General features: G+C 42.7%; 1 long non-coding RNA gene across 1 annotated transcript; it reads right to left on the reverse strand.

Annotated features, from left to right (window-relative positions):
• Nucleotides 1–3,489: 3,489 nt before the first annotated feature.
• Nucleotides 3,490–5,280, reverse strand: LOC129782738 (uncharacterized). The gene is made up of 3 exons (XR_008744801.1): nt 5,186–5,280; nt 5,003–5,076; nt 3,490–3,564 (listed from the first exon to the last, which is right to left on the reverse strand). It is a non-coding gene; the product is annotated as an uncharacterized LOC129782738 (long non-coding RNA).
• Between the last annotated feature and the right edge of the window lie 2,301 nt (nt 5,281–7,581).

Consider the following 7,581-nt stretch of genomic DNA (forward strand, 5'->3'; position numbering starts at 1 on the left):
GATGATGGGACAGAACGCACCTTCAGCAAGCTTGCAGACATACAAAAACAGGACATAACACAGGGTTGTTTCACTCTGAGAACTCAGAACATGCTAAAGACACAGGTGGGCAACAACCTTTAAGTTCAACAAAGAGAAATGCAAAAACCCTGTACCTGCAGAGAAGTAGCCCCAGGCCCCAGTACACACTGGGGCAAACTAGGTGGAAAGCATCTTTGCAAAGAAAAACCCAAAGTCTGTGGTAGACAGCAAACTGAACGTAAGCCAGCCATGTGACCTTGCAGTAAAAGCCAACAGCCTTCTAGGGTACCTTAGGAAGACTGTTGCCAGCAGCTGGGGGCAAGTGGTCCTTCCCCACCAGTAACACCCTATCTAGAGTGCTCCATCCAGTTCTAGGCTGTCCAGTACAAAACAGACACTGACATACTGGAGTGAATTCAGCCAAGGACTATAAAGATAATGAAAAGACTGGCACATCTGTCATACATAAAGAGGCTGAGAGCTGGAACTGCTGTGCCTGGAGACAAGAAAGTTAAAAGGTGTGGCGTACAATAGCACTACTTTGCAAGGACGGTGAAGCAAGGACCTTTACTATTAGCTAGCCACAGCTTCCGTAAGTTTACACTCTGTACACACACTGTCAAAAGCTTTACCATTGGTCAAACTCTACTGTCCATGCAACCAGCTGCTGCCCACCACAGGCTACTCTGCTGCATCTGGGTTCTCTCTTCATCCGGTGCTCTTCTTCCAGCCAGCCTCTCCTCATCCTTGTCTCTGCTTTATCTAGATTTTCCCCCACACTTCCTCAAAGCTATTTAACTACTTTGCTGCAGGACCACAGCTGCACATCAAAGGCCACAGCTGCACATTATCAATGTGAAACAACTCACTGTCTTTGTCCCCCTACAAAAAGGATCTTACCTCTTAACAGAAGTGACCAAAGGCAACAGAGTCAGATTCTTTTCACTGATATACAACAAGAGGACAAGAGGCAATGGGTACAAATTGAAATACAGGAAATCCTGTTCTGCCATAAGGAAAATCTTATTCTGAGGGTGGTTAAATAACAGGCAAGTGGCCCAGAGAGCTTGTATAGTCTCCAACCCTGGAGAAATTAGAAACTCAGCTGGACAAGGTCCTGAGCAGCATGTTATAGTTAACCCTACTCTAGCAAGGATTTGGACCAGCCAATCTTCAGAGCTGTCTTCCTACCCGAGTGATTATACAAAACCAAAACTCCCTACTCTGCAGTATCAGTGTCAAGATCACAATACATCAGGAACCATCATAAAGATACAAAAACTGAAAAAAACCATGAGACCCACAAAATTTCAGGATGTTCAAGTATATGGTACATCACAGAAACTGACTTTCAAGTGCCTTCCTTCCAAGTTAAAGCTGCTTAACCTAATGGCATGGCTATCCCCTAAAAAACCAAACACCAGGGACCAGCACATTCCACAACAAGACAAACACATTAGTTAAAGAGCTCATCTGTACACAAGAGCTTCTCAAAGGGGGGGGAAAAAAAAAATGACAGACAACATTAGGTATATCAGCAAGTCAGTTAGGAAACTTTGCTCATTCAATGCTAAACAAAAATGTTAAACTGCTGCTTTCATAGTCTGAACAATGCCCAGAGCTCCTGCTCACCTGGAAGACTGAAGTCAGTATAAAATATACTGATATTTATGTTCAACGTAACAAGCAGCAAATACAAACACCTTACCAACTATTTAAAGTACTATTTTTACTGTTTGCCACAACAGATGGACTTTACAGGGGTGAGGACTATTTCCTTTACTTGCAATATGTAACAGAAAAGTTAGCAACCAAAGCTGACACCTATTCAGAAAGAGCTGGCACAAACAACACATGAAGTACCAAGACTCACTTCCACCTGACTTGCAATTCAAGCTCTCTTCACAAGCGCTGCTCTTCCTCTTTGTTCTGTGTCAAACCATTACTGAACTTAGCAACCTGGAGACCTCATAAAACATTTCTGCTCTTCCAACACAAATGTAAAGCCTAATCTCTGAACGATCTACTTTCTTTAACTGTCCAAATTCTGCTGAATTCAAGCGGCACAAGTGGTGTCTCGTTTTCACCCTTACTAATTTCCCAGCATCTTGGGGACAAGAAATTGGAGAAGTCTGCCTTTCAGCTGTACATTAAAAGGCAGCTGAGAGATACACCAGCAATTAACATACTGCCATATTCTAATCACTAATAAACACGCAAGCAGTTACAAATGTACAGAGAATCTGCCCTATAAGGAAAGGTGGAGGGAGTTAGGTCTTTTCTCCTGAGAAGTGAAGACTCAGGGATGACCTCATCACAGTAGTCCAGTACTTGAAAGGTAGCTACAAAGAGGACACACCCTCTCTTTTCACAGAACCACATGGAGAAGACAAAGGGCAGCAGGTACAAGTTGCACATGGCAGAGGTTTCATCTCAATAGAAGGACAATTTTTTCACAGCGAGTACAATCATTCACTGTAACAGCCTCCCCAGGAATATGGTGGAGTTGCCATCACTGGAGATTTTCAAGATGGCACTGGAGCAGGTGCTAGATAATCTCATCTAGGACTCCTTCACTACAAAAGGTTGGGCCAGATGATCTTTCAAGCCCCCTTCCAGACCAGGCTGTTCTAGGATTATATGACAGCAACAATTTGAACTAACCACAATATGTTAAAATAAAGTTCACGTTGTTCTTCCACAGTCTGATCAACTAAATGACACAAGCTCAAAATTTCTACCTCACACTGAACTTAAAGTTACAATATCCTCAAGCAGTCTTAAAGACCATTCCTGATTTCAGAGACTACTGAGAACACCTGACTGCCTCATGCCACAGTCAGTACTCAGAAAAATCTGTTTCCTGATCTGACTATTGCAGAGTCACACAAAGCAAAGCCTGGGGCAAACTGCCTTCAGCAGCAACCCTGACTTGGCATATGTAAAACTTCTATATCTAAACTGCTTGAAAGTTCTGTATCTAAAAATTTCTGTTCCAGTCTATAAAGGCATCATCTTCATTAAACCAAGAGAGCCTTACAGTAACATGATACCAAATATCAATGTTTTGTCTTGTTTTTTCTTTGTTTATTTTTAAATGGATTGAAGTTTCTGTTCATATGACCTTTATTTTCAACACAACTGTCAGACAGGACCTTGCTAAAACCTCTCAATATCACGTATAACATTTATTTTCAATGCTGTTCATGTTTAGCACAGCCTGTTTTAGAAATGCTTATGAGGTAATACCTACTGACTCATCAGAAGTTGTATGAATACCTAACTGCCGTAAATGAAACACTGAGGGTCAAAAGGTAAGTCTACTCATCATGTCACCCTTATAATTTGATATTGCTTACTCCACAGGGGATACATGAAAACATCATAGTGATAATACTACAGTTTTCTTAAATCTACTAACCTGTTCAAGAGATCAACTCCCCCAAATGTCAGTAAAATCAAAAGTGCTTTTCACATACCAAATGAGCTTATCCTTAGACTGAAGTCAGACAAAGGGCCATCTGGCTTTTCACAGAACCAATCCTACAAAAACAAAAAAGGCACAACATCATGTTAATCCCCGGCTGAGCAAAATACAAATGTCATTGTTAAATCTTGCACTTCGAAGAAATTGCCTTCTCCACCTCCTGAAAGGCAGTCTTTCAGATGCTTCAGCATACCAAATGGCATACCATTCGCATCTGAACATCACTGAAACCACATTATACTTAACTCCACGTGTCAACTGTGTAAGTTTATCTTGCATGCTGTCACTGATTTAGAGATGCATCAGCTTTGTCACCTAGCCAACAAACATTTTAAGCCTTGAATACAAGAAACATTAACCATTCAAAACTATACCAGTCTTTTGAATTATTTCTCTTTTCCAATCTTTCAGACTGTATAGTGAACAAAAGCCTGTTTTCATCAGCTTCGTAACTGCATTTCTAGGGTTTGACTAAAGGATGCTTACAGATCATCTTAAGACGAAATACCCAGAATATGTCAGTACATGTTCATTTGTTCAAGAATTCAGATACTTCATTTGAAACAAGTCAGAACAGCACCTGATTTGCACATTTTACAGTTAGCTTTATTTCCAGCAAATGCCATGTTTAGCTTTCTCCTGTTTAATGCAAGCCTGCTGTGTGCTAGTACACCAGAACAGCAGATGACTGAGGAGCATCAGAGGACTACCAAACCTTTTACTTCAAGACTGTGCTTTTTTAATTACTACTACAGCTTTTACACTTCTCCATGTGGTAGCAACACTACAGGAAATTAAGCCCCAACTCTTAAAACTACTATTCTGCAAGTATATGCTGTAATTTCTTCTTTTTGCAACCTCACTTTTACCCTTATCCACCTGCACAAGCCATTTGCATCTCCTCTTCCTCCTTGTTCCTCAAGGCTGAATTTAAATGCCCATCAAGACCAATGCCAACAAAGAATCATTATAAATTCTCAAGCTTCCTGCAGTTTCTTGTAATAGCAATATTAAGTCAACATCAAAAGCAGCAAAACATTACTCTTTGGCTATCTCTCATTACACTCCTGTATCTTATCCTTCATTTCACACCAAAGCATTTTACTGCTATATAAAAAAAACAGCAAAACTCAAATAGGAGCAACTTCTACACAAGGTTTAGCTCAGAACTAGGCCTGACAGTAGATACCTCACATCACTCAAGTTCAGCTATAAATTCCAGAACTGTATTTTTAAGAATTCTTCTCAACTGCTGCCAAACTCTAGACCATTAAACTGTCTGCAGCTTAACAATTTAAATGTACCACTACATCCTGACCTAACTGTAGCTGTTGTCCTGCCTAGCACCCATCTCTGCACAGACATGCAATAAATGTGTATCTCAATTCTGTGTGTGGATCAGCTCTTGCACACCAGCTAAAGAACCCAGACTTGGGATAACAGTAGGAGGAAGAGATAAAAACACACAACAGCCCAACAGTAGCCATCCTGTACCTGCTCAGTGGGTGGGAAGATTTGGGATAACTTGTTGTCCTTTCTACTCCAGTCCTCTTGGCTCATGCTGTGATCTGCTTGCAGGAGACAAAACACATCAGCAGCAGCCCCCTGCCTATCCCCATCAAGTCCTGTGGTGCCTGCACAGAGGACACCATTAAGCCTGCCTATCCCAGTACTCACTGTCTTTGCTGCCACTCCCTCTCAGCTGGCTGAGAGTCCTCCTGGGGTACAAACCTCTCGAGTCCATGAGGTAATAGCCCACATCTAACCCTCCCTCCCACTACCTAAGCTCTCCTATTAAAAGAAAATGGCGCCCCTCACTGAGGCCTTTATAGCGCCACCGCCACGTGCAGCCGCTGGGCCGTCACGTGTCTCTCCCGCCAGCCAATAGGAGCGCGACTTTCCCGCAGCGCGCGAGTGCAGGTGCCCGCGGGGGGGGGCGGGGGGCGGGGGGGGGGCGGGGGGGGCGGGAGGCTCTCAGGGGCGGGGCGGGGCGGGGGCGCCGGGGCTCTGCGGCCGGGGCGGCGGAGGTGCACGTGAAATGCGCGGGAAGCGCGGGGCGGGCGGGGTCACTTGCCTGGGGAGCGCGGGGCGGGCGGCGTCACGTGCCCGGCGGGGGCCCGCCGCGCGCGACGTGATCCCTTTGACTTTGTGCGGGGCGCCAGAGTGTGTCCCGTCTGACAGATGCCTGACAAACGTGAAACCCACTGTGGGGCAGAACCGCGACCAAGTGTTCTGCTGCATGCAGCGTTGTCAAGCATTGTCAAGAACTGCTAACAGAATATGCACTTTTGCTGAAAGTAAAAAAAAAAAAAAAAAAATCAATTAGGTTAAACAGGCTATATATATATATTAGAAAAACAAGAATGCACATGAACAACATCCCCTTCCCACAGTTTTTTGTTATACTAGACTTGGTAGAGAAGAGAAGGCTTCATTTCTGGCTTGGGACTTGTATTTGTGTTGAAGTGCAGGAAGACATATTGAATGAATCCACTTTAGGATAGAATAAGCCTTGTAGTTAAAGTATAATGAATATAAGAAATATATTCTGATGAAATTAATAGTTGCACAACAAAAGCTGCTATGAAATCCTCTGTACAACCCTGTACCAAGGCAAAGAACTTATATTTACTCAAAGAATGTAGGTATAGTAATTAGGTCATGTAACCATAGCCCGAAAGAAATAATTAATGAAATAACTGACCAAAGAAGGAGTCTGTTTCTCTTTAACTTTCTCTAACAAGGGGCCTGCTTATAAGTTATCTAGAGGAAGCAATTAAAAGAAACAAGCAGAAGAAACAGATGGTCGACAAGGACATAAATTAGCTCAGACTTATAAGAACATTGCAAACTGGCAAGATCATCACATACCAGGCAAAAGGTGAAAAGTACACCATGAGGAAGACCTATGGCCTTCCTCCCAAAGACCCCTGCCCACATCCTGAAGACCCCTGCCCACAATTCTTGGAGGAATATGCACAAGCGCAAAGGACTGATAAGCTAATTAACATACGAAGTGAGGGTAGGCGGGATTAGGTAATGAATATGTATAGGCGTTAATTGAATATTCATTGTTTTATTGTATAAATATAAGATAATTAGTTACTTTAAGCATGCACGTTAGGCGGAAGGATCCCCCATGCACCCAGCGCTGCCAATAAAGGATACTTAGTCACTAAGAAATGTTGACTTTGTTCTTTAAATCAATCAGTTCAACACATCTATTAAAAATTGTGGCAAGTACTCCAATGCTTTGGCACATGTTTCTGAGCAGCTGGCACGGTGTATGTCTTCTTTCTACCCCTTTTCATGCAAAATATTTCATTTTTTTGAAATAATACAGCAATGTTTACTCTGAAAATCGTAAAGGAAGTATGTATCGTTCCATACATGTCATAAGTACTCATTAACCTGCTCTACCATGTCCAACAGATTTTCCTCACTGGAAAAACTATTTGAAAACCTGTGTGTCTGTTTGAGAACTTTGGTGTCTTAGGTTGCAGAGAAGCGACACCAGATCTGTAGTTTTGCAGTGAACATCTGAATGTGTAATAGGGGCTTTGGGAGAGGATAAAGCAAACCTGTGCAGCAGGTGGCAGTTATCAGAGAGTGGTTTCTGAACTCATGCTCTGGTTATTTTCACCTTACACGTTGTCAGTTAAGCCCTCCCCTCTATAGCTGCTAATTTTTCAGGAACCTCAGGACAGGACACAGGTTGTACTCAACTTAGAATGCAAAGCAGCTAAGAAACTCAAGAACTAGCTTCTCTGTCTCATACTGAGCTTAAAATTGCACCCTTAGGTGGTATATATGAGGCTGTGCTTAGTGCAGGTAGCAAAGATGGCTGCTTGGAGTTACTAGCTTTCAGTAGGTAATCAGTAAGTTACACAATGTCCAAGGATTAAGAGCTCACAGAGGGAGCATTTCCACAGGAAGTGTGTAAGGCTACGTACAGGTTCCTGAAGCAGCATGTGGAAATAGCAGGAAGCTAAATTTTACCCACTGTGCTAACTCCATAACACACCATTTTACTTTCTGCCTAAACAAGAAAACAGAGTAGGTTCATGAGCCAA

Source organism: Falco peregrinus, chromosome Z, assembly GCF_023634155.1.
Source record: "Falco peregrinus isolate bFalPer1 chromosome Z, bFalPer1.pri, whole genome shotgun sequence".
In the NCBI taxonomy this organism is placed as follows: Eukaryota; Metazoa; Chordata; class Aves; order Falconiformes; family Falconidae; genus Falco; species Falco peregrinus.